Genomic DNA, 15,276 nt, shown 5'->3' on the forward strand with positions numbered 1-15,276 from the left:
TAAAAATGCTCATGCTGTTTTATCATCTGCTGCTTTTATTCCCAGGAATCTCCCTTTGAGAGATCTTTTGTCCTGTTCTGGGATGATCTGATCATTTGTAACCATGTTCATAAATCTTCCCTTTGCTTTTTTTTTTTATTGTCATTGCACCAGTGGCTTGGTTCTTTGATTCTTTTTCGTTATTCAATACAACTTCCATATGTACTTATTCTAATGTTTATCACAATGGTTGCGCCCATTACAGAATAGCTAAAAACCCTCGATTTATTCAACTGGAGTTATCTGCAAGGTACATTTCTGTTTTCTCTCACTCTTTTTCTTTTTTCCTTTTCTATGCTAGAGATGGAGCCCAGGCTCTTGCACAAGTTAGGCAAGCACCACTGAGTTACACCCCCCAGCTCTGAGATGCGTTCTTCAATCTTCCTTCCCTAACACTATGATCACCAGGATTCCTGAACTCAACAGAAGGGGTTCCCTCTTTGGTCTGTCAGCTCCTCCTTGCAGAATCTGTCAAAAGGTGTTTTTCCACATTCCTTTCATTTTAGTCAGTCTGATGTCAAAAATACTTAGCTAGGATACTATTCGGTGCAAAAGGAAGGGGTGACTTTAAAACAACCGACCCACTTACGCACCAACCAGGCTGATAATCTAGACCATGGGGAAAGAGAGAGAGGGAGAAGACCATGAGATGATCTCTGAATGGGACATTGGGCAAGTACCCTCTTCTGGGTGTGTGCAGGAGATTTTGGACAAGGGTCACTCTCTCCAAGCAGCAGCATGGACCGGAGCTCACGGGGCTCAAGTCCACAGTGTCTGAACAGGGGAGCGAGTCAGACTCCGGGGCGGATCGTCTTCCCTTCTTGTTGCCCAACTCCACTCTGCCTGCTGTTTTAATTGGATTATTTTGAAATCTGCTATTTCTGTCTCCTTTTCCCCAAACTGTCATATAAGTGCTGCAGCTTGACTATTACACAGCTGCCAGATTTCACTCCAGAGATGGCTGTGTCTCGGTGCCAAGTGGAAAGATGATCCCTCCCCACCACCCGGAGACGAGTTTAAGGGGTTAAGCATCTGGAAGGGGGTTGCCTTTGTCCCTGAAAGAAGTCTTTTGTTTTGTTTTATGATTTTTTTTTAAATAAAATCGTCATCACTGGGAGAGCAGGTCATTAGTTCCACCTGAGCATGAAGGAGAACACAAACCAACATGCCACGAAGTGCCCATGCACCAGGGAAAGCAGAAACAGAGATTGCGGCTTGTCACAGATTCTTCTCTGCCGGGGCTTCCAAGCCTTCCAACATCAAGGATGGGAGACGGCAGTTTTTAGAAGAGGCAGAAGCCTGGGAGGGCAGCCTGCTCCTGTTCCAGATGGGGAACTTGGAGGCACAGTGTCACAGAGCCCCCCATTCAAAGCCCTCCTGGTCCTCAAGCCCAAGGACATTCCACTTGAACTTGGGCTTCTCTGCAGACACACTCAGAGGATAATGTCTCTGCCAGGGAGGACGAATGCAGTCCAGCTTCTAAGGCACAGGATACCAAGCACCGCGTTTCTCATTTGGTTGTATTTATTTGCTTTGGATACATAAGAGAACACACACACACACACACACACACACACACACACGAACCTCAGAGTGCAAGGAGAAAAGGACACAGTAGAAATAACAGCAGCCAGTGTTTACAGGCATTAACCTCATGCCAGGCCAGGCCAAGATCTAAGGGTTCCTAACTCCCATGGTGGACTGCCTGCCCCCCATTTTAAAGAAAAGAAAAATGAGGGATCGAGAAGGAAGAGCTATCTCCAAGGAAGAAACAAAGGGGACAGATGATAACTGCCAGGCCATAGAAATTATCTTCCCAAATTGGACAAAAACATCCAGAGAAAACCTAAATCAGTATCAATGATGTGCTTCTCATTGAAACTAAGGGCAGGATCCTCTTCAACACTGCTAGGTAGATAATATGTTTTCTTGCTAAATCAAAAAGAAAGGGGGGGGGGAAGTTTCCCAAGATATTCTGTGTATTAGATCCAAATCTGACAACACAATGGTCGTTTCAATAATCAATGAATGGTTCCCTCTTTGATCAAGGACTAAATGAAACCCGTGCTATTGGGGCGGTGGGTCTTGAGTTAGGGAGAAAATGGGGCACAGGATCTTCATGTCCACCGCTCAATACTATAATATCAAAGATCCCAGAACTTGGAAAATGTATTTAAATGTCTCATTCATTTTGTGAATGTTAAGGGGGAAAAAAAAGAGAGTGATTTGAAAAGAACACTGTCATTCTGATGAAGGGGTATCAGAGTGACGTTTCACCTTCCTTTCTCCCTGTTCACACTCTGAACAGTGCTGTTTGCCAAGGGCGAAAGCACCATTGGATACTGAGGCAGGAGGTGTCCATGGGGTTCCGCTCTAGGGTCCCAATATGGAGAGTCAAAATGGTAGGCTTTGATATGATCATTTCCTAATGTGTTTTACTCGATCAGATAACAAAACATTCTACTTTATCTCATGAAGGTTACTACGACTATGTGAATTTTCCACACTGACACCATAGAGCATATTACTTATCAAACTTTTAAAGAATAAAATACCTCATAACAAAGGCCGGTGTATTATTTTAGAAACACAAATGTACTCTGAGATAGTTTAGAAGAGGTATGCCTACATCTAAAATCCTAGGCAGTCTTCAGTCTTGGGCCCCACAATTTTCCTTTCACGATAGAAAATATCATTAAGTGTCTTAAAATGCCTTCCCCCAAGTTAGCTGAGGATGGACGCTACCTCTAGATTGAAGAAATTATAGAGGAAAAGGAAAGAACATAGTTATGCTGAAAAAATGGATTTAGGGGAGATCTCTTTTAAATGTTTAAAGGATCTCAAGACGGTTTTCTTAACTATTTTGAAAAAAAAGCGCACTCCAAATCCCTCAATGGGAAAAGGCCGCCCTATGTTCCAGAATGCACTGTGTGTGTGTGTGTGTGTGTGTGCGTGCGCGCGTGTCCATGTTGGGTGGCAGGTGGGTACAGGACTGGGATTCACAATTAAACTGGGCTTGTCAAAGAAAGGAAAAAATCTGGTTTTCCTATGGTAGATGTTTTAGCCCCAGAAGAGAGCAATTGACAGAGAAGAGAGAAAAAGGGCCCGTCAAGGATAGGAAACCCAAACCAGAAATGTCGCATTTACCAAAGCCATGCAGAACACAAAGCAGAGAATAGAAGCCTCTGAGCAGATACTGTTATTAACTCATTATGTCCCCTTCGTCCCACTTAAACTGAGAGGCAGACAGACCACTTAGAGTAACTTTGAAATAAATATTTGTGTAGAGTTCTAGTCTTTTGATAAAAGTAATAGGTGACTGGTTAGTGATCATCAGTAATAATAATAAGTTATATTTAAAAAAAACTCTAGTTTATGATTTTCAACCAATTTCAATGCACCTGTGTTAATTACATTGAGACATTTGTAGAACTGAAAACTTGGAACTTAATGGGTTCAAAGACCACTATAAGCACCCATGAATGGAGGGAAGAAGGGAAGAACCCCAATCCCACAAACAATGCTGAGAGGAAAGGTACCAATTACTAAAGGAACCATGATGTAGACACTACAGAGAACATCTCCATCTGGAACCCTGAATCTCTTTAAAGTTGACTAAAATTAATTGTCCTTGGGTACAAATGATAGAACTAATTATGTAATTAATCTTACTCTAAGGTAAATTATAGTGGATAAAGTAAGAAAAGAGATATCATAAGAAAATAATGTAAATGCATTCTGACCAAACCGTCACCTCAATTTATTTGGGAGATAGTTAAAGAAAGAAAGCACAGCAGCCCCCCATTATCTGCAATTTTGCTTCCTGTGGTTTCAGCTACCACAGTTAAATGAAGTTTAAAAATATTAAATGGAAAATTCTAGAAATAATCCATAAGTTTTAAATTTATAACTTTAAATGCTTAAACAATTTATAAGCTTAGAAATTCCAAAACTACACAATTCATGAGTTATGAGGAGCATGATGAAATCACTTGCCATCTCACTCTTTCTCATCCAAGACATGAGTTATACCTTCATCTAGTGTATCCGCATTGTATATGCTACCTGCCCATTAGTCACTTAGTAGTCACCTTGATTACCAGACCCATTTTCATAGTATCACAGTGTTTGTGTTCAGATCCTTATTTTATTCAGTAATAATACCAAAGCATATTTTTATTATAATATATTGTTACAAATTTTATTGTTATTGCTCTTAATCTTTTACGGTACCTTATTTCTAAATTAAATTTTACCATAGGCATACATGAATAGAAAGAATATAGTATATATTCAGAACTAATCGCATTTTTAGGTGTCCACCTTGGAACATATGCTCCCGGGAGAGGGGGGACTACTTTATTACCATATACTATGATACAGGTATGTGACATCTGCTCTTCTGGCATGTCCACGTCCCGTGTTCTTAGAGATATGCCTTGTCAATGCGATGTGCTATTTAGGTCGCCTACAATGAGGGATCCATGGCTGGGCAGCATGTACTAGCCCCACAGTTGTACACTGAAGGGGCATTTCCCAGTGCTTCCTCTCCCTGCCTTCCTCACTTCCCAATATGGCACTGCTCTCAACAGTCGCAACCTCGATGCCAGGCCCTGACCCTTCTCTGCGTCTTCTGCTCCATGCCTTCCACATCCACAGGTCTTTCTCCATGGGTTTCTCCAGTTTCTAATTTCAGATGAACCCATGTTTCCTCTCAGAATGGGAGAATGGAGAAGCTCATCTGCCTTGTTCACCCAAAGTAGATTTGATAGGTTTGATGGTATCTAAAGCCACTAGGGCAGACCGTCTGTCTCCCTTACTCCCCTCTGAATCTCGCTGGGTAACTCTGCAGCAGACACAGTGGCCCCCAAAGAAGAATCTGCCATGTGAAGAAATGAGTGAAGAATGCCCGAGTGAGATCAAAATGTAAAGATGCTGTCTCCATTTCTCACAACCCACAGTTACGCTTTATCCCTCTCTCAGCAACATCCCAGGGCACCCAAAAGTCCCCAGGAAACCCTTGGAATTCAGTTCTCAGTAATGATTTCTCCTGGCCTTGGCCTTGCAGGGGGCTCTTCTAAATGACTGAAATCATGGTTCACACAACATGCCCAAGGCTGCTGGACCCCAGATCCGATGCCGCGGCACGGTGGGACAGGGTGAGATATTGCCCACCCCAGCCTCCCTAGAGAAACTGATTCTGGTGAGGCTTTGAGAATCAACATGTCTGTGTTTCTGCACAGCAGCCAGCAACCCCCAGCTAGAGAATCGTTTCTCCCTCTCTGTTTGAGTCTCTATTGATTCTGTAGTTGAAGAGGAAGCTAAGTGCTATCCAAATACCACATGCTCCATATGGCCCTGCGAATCCATGCTCCCCAGGCAGCACACCGCCTTCCTACCTACACTCGCGAGGTGCCTCATCCGTGTCTGGCAGAACACGAGGAACTTTTTTCCTGACCTATATTTGCTGACCAATTTGTTGTCTTCTTGCTTCCTGTATAACTTATTAATTGTGTCGAATTAATACACATGTGTGCATAAATACAAATTTATTCTCTTATTCATCCTCATAATCACTTAAAGGAGAACAATTTCTGAACCTTTAAAGAGGAATCCTTAAGCTAAAATGTCTCGGTTCAGGATTCCGATGATCCTCTTTAACTGAGAAATACAGAGATTTTCAAGTTAGAAAAACAATGAGGCCCAAATCAAGGCAGCATCTAGATCTAGTTGCAGTCAAATGAGTAAAAGGCAGTGGCTGAGGCCATTCAAGCCACCCCCTATTCGTCCCCTTAGTGTCATATAATTCTTTGGCCCTTTTTCCTTCCACCTTTCATGTAGGATTCAGCCAAGGGGTTAAGGGACTCAGAATGCCTCAGTTTTCTTTTGTGTGTTTCAAAAAAAAAAAAAATAAAGCCTCCATTGCCCAAGAGCTGGAGGTCTTGGAATCGACCTTCTCTGTCATTTATTAGTGACATGGAGCTTACTTAGTAATGAAGGAAAGGATGAGCCACGTAGGGTAGGTCACATATGGTGCCAGAAGACGAGGCTCTCCCTACGAGGCTCACAGGAGGCCAGGAGCCACCTGTCCCTGGGCACTTGCTAACCACCGGGATGACACAGGTACTGCTCTCACGTGGCCTGATCCTAGGGAGTCCCTGGCCAGGGGGCAGGGACACGAGTGATCTCAGAACCCTGACCAAACCCGGAACACTTTGGTCAGGCAGTTTCTCCAGGACTGGGATTACTCTACTGATGTAAATCTACTTCACTCACAAGTACATAAAACATTTTCCTGGACGCCTGAAGAGGGTTAAAAGGAGGAGGAAGGAGGGAAGGATAACTTCACAAACCCAGGATCATACTTCAGTGAGTGTCATATTTTGCATTTGGTGATGACCATCTTGGTCACTGACTCATATCATTAATGTTCTTTTGATTTAAGATTTTTAAACATGCCACATGTATTTACTTGAAACAACACCCCATGAGATGGGGACTATTCTTATCTAAGTTTTACAAATGTAGACTTGCCTAATATCACACATTGAGAAGAAAAGCAGAGCTAGAATTTGAGACCAGGCAGTCTGGACCTTCAGCCTGAGACCTACTGGGATCTCCAGCCTCTGCGTCCCCAAGGGCTGCCAAAGTGACATTTGGTCCCATCCCATAGTTGCATTTGGCCACATGCACGTACATACAAAATCCTCCAAGTATTTTTTAACCAATGAGCACTATAACCTTGGATACACATTTATGAAGTCTTTTCAGTAAATATCTTTTGATTCCTTTTAAGAATTGAAAAAACTTTATATTCCACCAGAAAATTATTGCTATCCAGTGATTTCACAATTGTCTAAAAATACTTGGCCAAAAAAAGAACTTAAAATTCCCTGGGGTTCTTCCACTCCTTCTTGATTTAGTATTATTTCTCGAATGTCAAAATCTGGTAAGTTTCAAGTATGCTACTGTCTACAAGGGAAAGGTTCCTTAAAACAGTACAAATTACATATAAATGCCCTCCTACACAAACGTGCACATCTACACACATGCACACACACACACACACACACACACACACACGGACACACAAGCATACCACTCCTCATGATTGGCAAACTGTTTTCATTTTTGGAATTCGCAGCATTGGAAAATTCTGTGAATACAGATATTCTCATCCATTTCCTCTGGAAATAGAAATGGTGCGATTTTATTGGAAAGTAATTTGGCAACAAGTATAAGAAGTCTTAAAACCTGAAAACTCTTCAGTTCAGCAGTTTACTGATCGGCAATTACCCTAAGGAAGTCATTAATAATAGGAACTAATACAGAGCCATTTTTAGTAGTGTAAAAGCAAACTAAAATATATATGTACCTATATATATGCATATGTATCTTTCTTTATATGTGTGTGTACATATATATATATATATTTCTTTTTTATGAAAAAAAGACTATATTCAACTAGAAGGGAACAACTGAATGAATTTTATTTGTTCGATGTATATGACATAATTATGATACTTTAAAATGTTTTCTATTTTGAAATACTATAAAATATTTTATAATATCACTAAACATATTGCTATGAAAAGGTTTTGGTTGTTAACAGGAACGAAAGGTGAGTTGATGGTCCCTAATGCACTATTCCCTCCCACCATCTGATGGTGCCTCTCGGGCTGAATCTATGAACACTGCCTTCAGAATCGTCCCTTTCTTACCCGTATCTTGCCGTCTAGCCTGATCAGCCATCTCAAAAACATGCAGAAATTGTTTTCTTTCCCACTAAGAAAGTAACCCTTCTGTTTTGATAAGTCTCTCTTATCAAAGAGTCAACAGAGGGAGAGAACGTAGCCGCGCGGGAGTCTTTCTGGTGGGTGTGGCAACACTACCACGCCCACGGCTCTCTGGAGACCTGTGGCCCAGGCTGACGCCACAGGGTGCTTACCTGCACTAGGTGCTCTCATCACAGTGCAGGACCACGCGCCCGGCTCCTCCCAGCAGATCTCTTCACACAGATTTTGCTCGAGTAGAAAAGGTGGCAGTAGAGACTCGAGGTAAGAGGCCTGGACCTGAGATCACACGCAACATTCTGGTTGAGTTAGAAGCTCCTGTGGCCACAGTCAGCATTAGCCAAAGTCACAGAAAAGAGCGACACCACGCTGTGTGATCGCCCCATCACACACACACACACACACACACACACAACATGTGCACACGGGTCCAATAAAATAAAACAACTCAGCAAGCACGACCATTCCCCTTCCCCAGGGTAGCAAGTTCTGGCCCATGGTTGTTTCCTACCCCATCCCCTAACTTTAGGGACATCAGCAGCAAAATGGTCCTGTTTACCCCCCCCCCCGCCCGCCTCCTCCCCATCCCACAATTCCGAGAGTTCAGAGAAATAAAGAGGGCCTAGTTCTTCATACAGTGCCAGGAACAGGCTGAATTTGTTGCTCAGATTCTTTCTAGCCCCAAAGTGAGGCCATTTTGGAACACGTGTTCACCACCTGGCCTTTCACTTTTTGCCTTTTACTTTAGAATCCCCAGTGCCTCCACCGATAACTCTGGTAAGGACCACCATCAGTGACAGCCAGAGTCGTCACCAACACTCACAGACACCTCTGTGTTCCTGTGCTATGCAAAGGGCCTTACACCCTGCAAGGGCTGGTCATGTTCCTACCTCTGCAGTCAACGGGAAAGCTAAGCCTGGGACAGCTCATGGAGGTCAAAGCCAGTGTGCAGGCCGGCGAGGTGCACAGAGCCCTCGCTCACAAGTTCAGCTCCATCCCCACACAACTGATCTCACTGTCCACATTTCTGTCCTTATTATAACAAAGTTCAATATCATACTCTATCACTGCATTTTCCCCCCAAAGTTGATATGTCACCCAAGTCCTAATGTCACTCTTTTTGGATGTGACTGTCCTTTGGTTTTGATTTCCAAGCTCAACTGAACTCAGTATGTTTAGATTGCTATTGACAGTGAATGGAGTAATTTTAGCAAATGGAAAAAAAAAATGTCAAGCAATTCCAAATCTAGATGCCAAATGATGAAATGAAATCCTAAAATCCAAGTCTTATCTGAGTGGTTAAGTTTCATTAGAAAGAAGACAGGTGATGAAATAAAAAGCCATCTGTGAAATCCTAAATAAAGATAAAAATAAAGGCAGGGATTTCTAAGCATAATAGATCCCTGAGTTTAAAAATACCCCAACACGTTTACCTATTTGCAAAGTTAACATGCCACAGGTCTTAGATTCATCACAACATGAAACACAGGAGACTGTCAAGGCATCGACAGAATCATTTATGCGTCCTGCAATGGTTGGGATGCACCTTGTCCCACAAGGGATCCCATGTTAGAAGCTTGGCTCCCAGTGTGGCACCATTAAGAGGTAGTGGGACCTTGGTCACTGAGGTCACTGACCTGAAAGGGGGTCAAGATTCTCCTGGGACCCTGAGCTGGTTCTTGAGAGAGGGCTGTCATTAAAAAAAAAAAAAAAAAAAAAGCAAGACCAGCCTCTCCCTCTCTCTGGCTTCCTGTCTGGCCCTGTGATCTCTCCCTCTCATCTGAGCTCCGTCCTGGAGCCATCCGCCATGATGTGGCACAGCCAGGTGAGCCCTCACCAGGGTCAGGGCCATGCTGCCTGGACTTTCACACTCCAAAACTGTGAGCTCAATAAGCCTTTTTTCCTCATAAAGAATCCAGCCTCACATATTTCATGATGGTAATTGAAACTGGACTAATACAGGTCCCACAATGAGTCCCCTTTTGCATCTGTGTGTAGAGGACTGCACTCAGGGGCGCTCAACCACTGAGCCACATTCCCAGCACATTTTATATTTTATTTACAGACAGGGTTGCTTAGCACCTTCTGCCTGAAGCACCACCCCTGAGTCGGGCTTCCTATGGTGGCCCCCACGTCCTGTACGGTCCAGCCTGTCCTACCTCTGGTCTCCCTCCAGCTTATCTGCCTGACTGCAATTCATTAAAAGCACCTTGCTCTTGCAGGCCTCAGGGTCTTCTCAGGTGACTTCCTCCTGTCACCAACTGCCCTGTATTCTTTTCTCTGTGCGCATCCCGCTGGGTCCTCTTCTCCCATCCCGACCTCCCTCCTCCTTCCTGCGTCTGGGGTCACTGTCCCTTATTATATGCATCACCTTTGCAGCTTCATTTTCTACTTGATTCCTCCATTGACGCCTATTCCCAGGAATCAGCACCGCGCATGCTCCCGCTCACGCTCTGCAGCACTCAACGCGAGGCTTTGCAGGGTGTGACTCTCCACAGAGTCTCCCGAATGAACAGAGGAAAAGAGGAAGGAGGGAAGGAAGAAGCCGGGGAAAGGAAGGGCGTCCCTATTCAGGATCGTTTCATCAGAGTTCCCTGATGGACGTGCTGAGGACCTTGCAGCGCACAGAGGACCTGCTCATTCCGTTGAGTGGCAGGTGAGGCTCCTGGTGATCCAACCCTGGCCGGCTGGGCCTCCTGTAGAGGCAGGGACACATCCCTGAACCTCCGACTGACCCCCTCCCTCATGCCCGTCTCCACATCCTGTCTCCTCCATCCCCTCCACACTCCTCTTCATTCACACACCCGCTCATTCCCCTACTCTCAGAGCTGGGAAAGAGCCCGGTTGCCTCCTGGGAAGCCAGGGCCTCTTCTCTGGGTTTCTACAAGACTTTGTAGCTGTTACGGCAGTTGTCACAGTTTCCTGTACTCATCTCTCCCACTACCTGGGAAGTGCCTTAAACGCAAGGGAGGCGCCCTGCATCACAGTGTCCCCAGAGGAGCCCACAGCAGCCTGGCATGTAAATTGTCACTACGTCAGTGTTTGTTGAGTGAACAAGAACAGAAATGATCTACAGAGTCAGGTACCACTTAACCACAGGGAGAGGTTCTGAGACGCCACCATGAGACGATTCCATCCTGTGAACGCCATGGAGCACACTCACATAAACCTGGGTGGTCTAGCCTGATACACACCTGGGCTCTGGGGTCTAGCCTATGGCTCCTAGGCTGCAAACCCGTACAGCATGTGACCGTATTGAAGGCTGTAGGCAACTGTGACATAATGGCATTTGTGCACCTAAATATGTCTAAATATAGACAAGGTATATTATATATAATTTTACAGGACTCTCTGCATATGTGTCCGACTGCTGATCTAAACACCACTATGTGATGTGCATATATATCCTCACACTCATATACTCACTTGTAATTGCACTGCAGAGGGAGGATCTCAAGTTCAAGGCCAGCCTGGGCAACTTAGAAAGACCCTGTCTCAATATAAGACAAAAAGGGTTGATTGAAGATGTAGCTCAGTGCTCGCCTAGCATGTGTGAGGTCCTGGGTTCAATTCCCAGTACCACAAAAAAATTATAAATGTCTCACCGTCTCACCACTAAATGTTTCCTTATGATGCAAAAATAAATTTCACTTGCCAATATTTTTGACAACTTAAATATATATATATATATATATATATATATATATATATATATATTATACATGTTATATATATATAACATGTATAACTATGTATAGTTAACATGTATGACTATGTATAGTTAACATGTATGACTATATATAGTTATAAAGATAATATATAGTTATATATATGTATAGAGTTAATAAAGTCTTTACTGTTGTGAAGCATCATGGTTATAAATTCATCTGCAAATTGGGCATATTAATACCTACTTCACAGCATAGACAGGAGAATTAAATAAGTTATATGAGTAAAGTATGTAGTGCAGAGTGTGTAGCATGCTGAAAGCACTTTATAAACATTATCTGTGTAATCATTATCATTATAGCCAGGGCAATCATGCTGAAATTATAATTCATGCTTCAAATTTATCAGTTTTATTTGCTGGCTTTTTTCCACTAAAACATTAATTAGCATTAGCATCTCTGTACGGCCATAAAAACGGCTAGAGAGGCACTCAGCTAACCAAGGATAAAGGATGGTCTACTTCACTGCGGCCGAAGGACAAATTACTGTGTCCATAATGTGCAATATGTGTGTGAAGGGACAAAGGCATTGACAAAAAAGAAGTATTTCTGCACAAAAGTCATCTATAAAATCAAAGTGATAGAAATAATAAAGATTGCCATTCAAGAGCTGTAAACATTTGCCTGTAATAATTACAAATATTTACTGTAAATTATTTCTTTTGCTAAAAAAACAAGAGACATATGCATACATTTCTTTTAATTATTAGACAGCGTAATGTGACTTTATAAATAAATATTAAGAATTGGTCTAATGATTATCCCATAGGATGTCTGAATTGATAGCAAACACATTCATTTGTGGTCTATTAGACACTACTCTGACTTAGAATTGCTGAAATTTAGTGAAATAGATCACTCAAAGAGAAAAAAGAAAAACAGGCAAGACCAGTTGGCAATAGTGTTTGGGGAAAACGAATAATGTAAGAACGGATTGTTTACAAATGCTACCAGTACATACAGCAGTTGAGAACAAGTGAGTGAGTCATCGTGTATTCTAGGAGGCAAAGTTACAATGTTGCCCTGAATCACTCTTTCGCTTAAAAAACTGACCAAGTTTAAATGGAGTATATTAAAGGATTTTATAAACCATGTGCTATTTGACATATAAGGTACTATCTTTATTGCACTTTGAGATGTATGTGGTAAGTGATGACACCCAAAGCAAGTCAAGGTGTTTTAGTTTTTTTGTTTGGTACCAGGGATTGAACCCAGGGGTGCTTAAACACTCAGCCACATCCCCAGCCTTTTTAATATTTTATTTAGATACAGGATCTCACCAAGTTGCTTAAAGCCTCGCTAAGTTGCCAAGGCTCGCCTTGAATTTGCGATCCTCTGGACTCAGCCTCCTGAGCCACTGGGATTCCAGGTGTGCACCACCACACTCAGTGCAAGTCAGGTTTCTGATTGGGGTTCAACCCCTTATTCAGAGGTCCCAGAGTTATACAAGAAAATGTTATAAAAACGCTAAGTTTCTAACTTTTAATTTTACCAAAAGAATACTAAACTAGTTTTAAACTAAATCATAATCCTCTTCCCTGGTCACAACTATGAAACAGTTTCACAGAATGTGAACCTATTGCTTCTTTGCAACATAATTAAAGAAGGCAGAAGAGACAAAGTTAGCCCCTAACAGTCCTGCATGAGACAATTCTATTTGAACTCACTTGATTTCATTGTCATCATGCCTTTATGTGTGTCATAAAATCGGGTGACATTTTAGTAAGACAAGGCACAATTCTTTATGCAGGGCCCTCCATCCTTCTCACTTATTTGAGTGACTCTTCTTTTTGGATTCTGGGTCAGGAGTCCCTTCCCTCCTGACAGGTTCCACGCACTGTATTTTCTCGGCTGTGCCATAATCTCTCTCCCTTTCTAGAATGTGAGCTCCGCAGGGCCCTGACCAGGTCTCTGCATTTTTCCCTATCATTCTGCACAGCTCTTTTGCACACTCTATGTTCTCAGTCAATATGTTTCCATCTGTCAGTGAACACGGCGCGTCGATGCTCGGGAGACTGTGGCAAAAAGGCCACTAATTGCGATTTTAAAGCTAAAGGTTCAAGTGTAAAAAAAACATTTTTCCAGTTTTTTAGTGAAATGAAACTTAGCATTTTCACTTCTAGATGCATCAGCATTACATAAAAGATGTTGAAACTATTTTAGAAAACAGACAGGCAGCACATTTTCCTGTCTGAGAATTTGTCTGAAAATACCCGGTTCTGCAGGGGCCTCTGAGCGCTCTCAAGACAAAGGTTCGGTTGGGTAAGGATTCCACACACTCACTGAAGGGAGAGCTAGAGCAAGACGCTGCCTGTGGACCTGAGCACGCCCCACCTGCTCCTATGCACATGCTCAGGCCTGAGGCTCGCCCTCCCGCCAACACTGACCCCCTCATTACAGAGGAGAATTAATTGCAGCGGAGAAGGCCAGAGCCCAGCAGGACCCCAGTCCTGCTTCCATTTCCCGCTTTTATTGTAATACTTCTTCCCAGGTGGACCGACTTCTCACACAGCTGCCTTGGATTTTTTCAAGATGGGACCCTTGAACCTGCGACCACCTGCCTGGCTGCGTACCCATGACATCATCACAAACATGCCAACACCTACCTCACTCCAAAGGACACAGGTCACTGAGGAAAAAAACAGCAAGAAGCAGAAAGAAGGAGGTTCTCATAATAAACCAACCCAGGAGGATGCTCCACATTCAGAAGTATCAGTCACTGTTGGGGCAATAAATGCAGGTTTTCCAAGAGGTCACCAAGCCTCGTTTTACAGATTTTCTTTCATCCAAGACTTTCTAGGCATTGGGTAGGAAGAACTGTATCTCCCATCCTGTTTATCTGAGGTCACTTGGCAGCCTCAGTCTATAAGCAGTCACCCAGCTCCCTGACGGATTTCACTGTGTGATGGCCAGATATTAAGGACTAGGATAGGGGACCATGAAATGTAACAGGTAGAGAACTGCTCTCACTTTCACAAGACCTGCACACTGCAAAATTGGGTACCTGTGAAAGAATGCAGGCAGCATATATATAATCCATGAAGCATAAGACTGAAACTAATATCCTTAAGCCTATTACCCTTTTTAAGAACTATGTATTACTAAAATATCCCCCTGCTTCCTCTCCCAAGGTAACTGCTATCCTGAATTTTGCATTTACTGTTTCCTAAAATATATTAGTTCATTTTGCTTGATTTAAAAGTTTACAAATAATTCTATCATATCATATGTAGTCTTTTGTAACTAGTTTCCCCCCTACACACACACACACACAATATAGTTCCTCAAATTGAACAATGTTATTTTAGGCGGCTATAGCTTGTTCATTTTTACTAGTATATAATATTCCATTGTGTTTGGGATATTTTGTCCTAAATCTGTCTCTGTACTGCAGTGGTAAAGTCTGCCCCAAAGCAGCCCCTGTACAATGAACTGTACCCTAATTTGATGTGTAAATAAATTATAATTTAATCTAAGAGGTACAAACTCTTGTAACCAAGCAACTAAGTCTCAGCCAATCACAACAGTTGAGCTTTGGCCAATTGCAGGGTACCAAACGATCAGACCACTCCACGGGAGGCCAGTGCACTGCAGCCAATCGGGTGGTTTCTGTTAGCTGCTTCCTCTTCCCTGGCTATAAATGTAACCTTGATTTGTGTTGGAGCTGAACATTCCAAACCATCTTTGTTCTGGAATGCTGCCCAGTTCTAGAACCT

General features: G+C 42.9%; 1 protein-coding gene across 5 annotated transcripts in view; it reads right to left on the reverse strand.

Moving 5' to 3' along the window:
- Positions 1–15,276, reverse strand: part of Atxn1 (ataxin 1) — a 384,962-nt gene that overhangs the window by 230,462 nt on the left and 139,224 nt on the right. For 3 of the 5 annotated variants that reach the window (XM_076859231.1, XM_076859232.1, XM_076859234.1), the window contains exon 4: positions 7,988–8,111. The exons of the other annotated variants lie outside the window; for them this stretch is intronic. The gene's annotated coding sequence lies outside the window, so the exon portion shown is untranslated. The remainder of the gene's footprint in view (positions 1–7,987; positions 8,112–15,276) is intronic. 5 annotated transcript variants of the gene reach the window in all.

The sequence above is a fragment of the Callospermophilus lateralis genome, chromosome 6 (assembly GCF_048772815.1).
Source record: "Callospermophilus lateralis isolate mCalLat2 chromosome 6, mCalLat2.hap1, whole genome shotgun sequence".
Classification (NCBI taxonomy): domain Eukaryota; kingdom Metazoa; phylum Chordata; class Mammalia; order Rodentia; family Sciuridae; genus Callospermophilus; species Callospermophilus lateralis.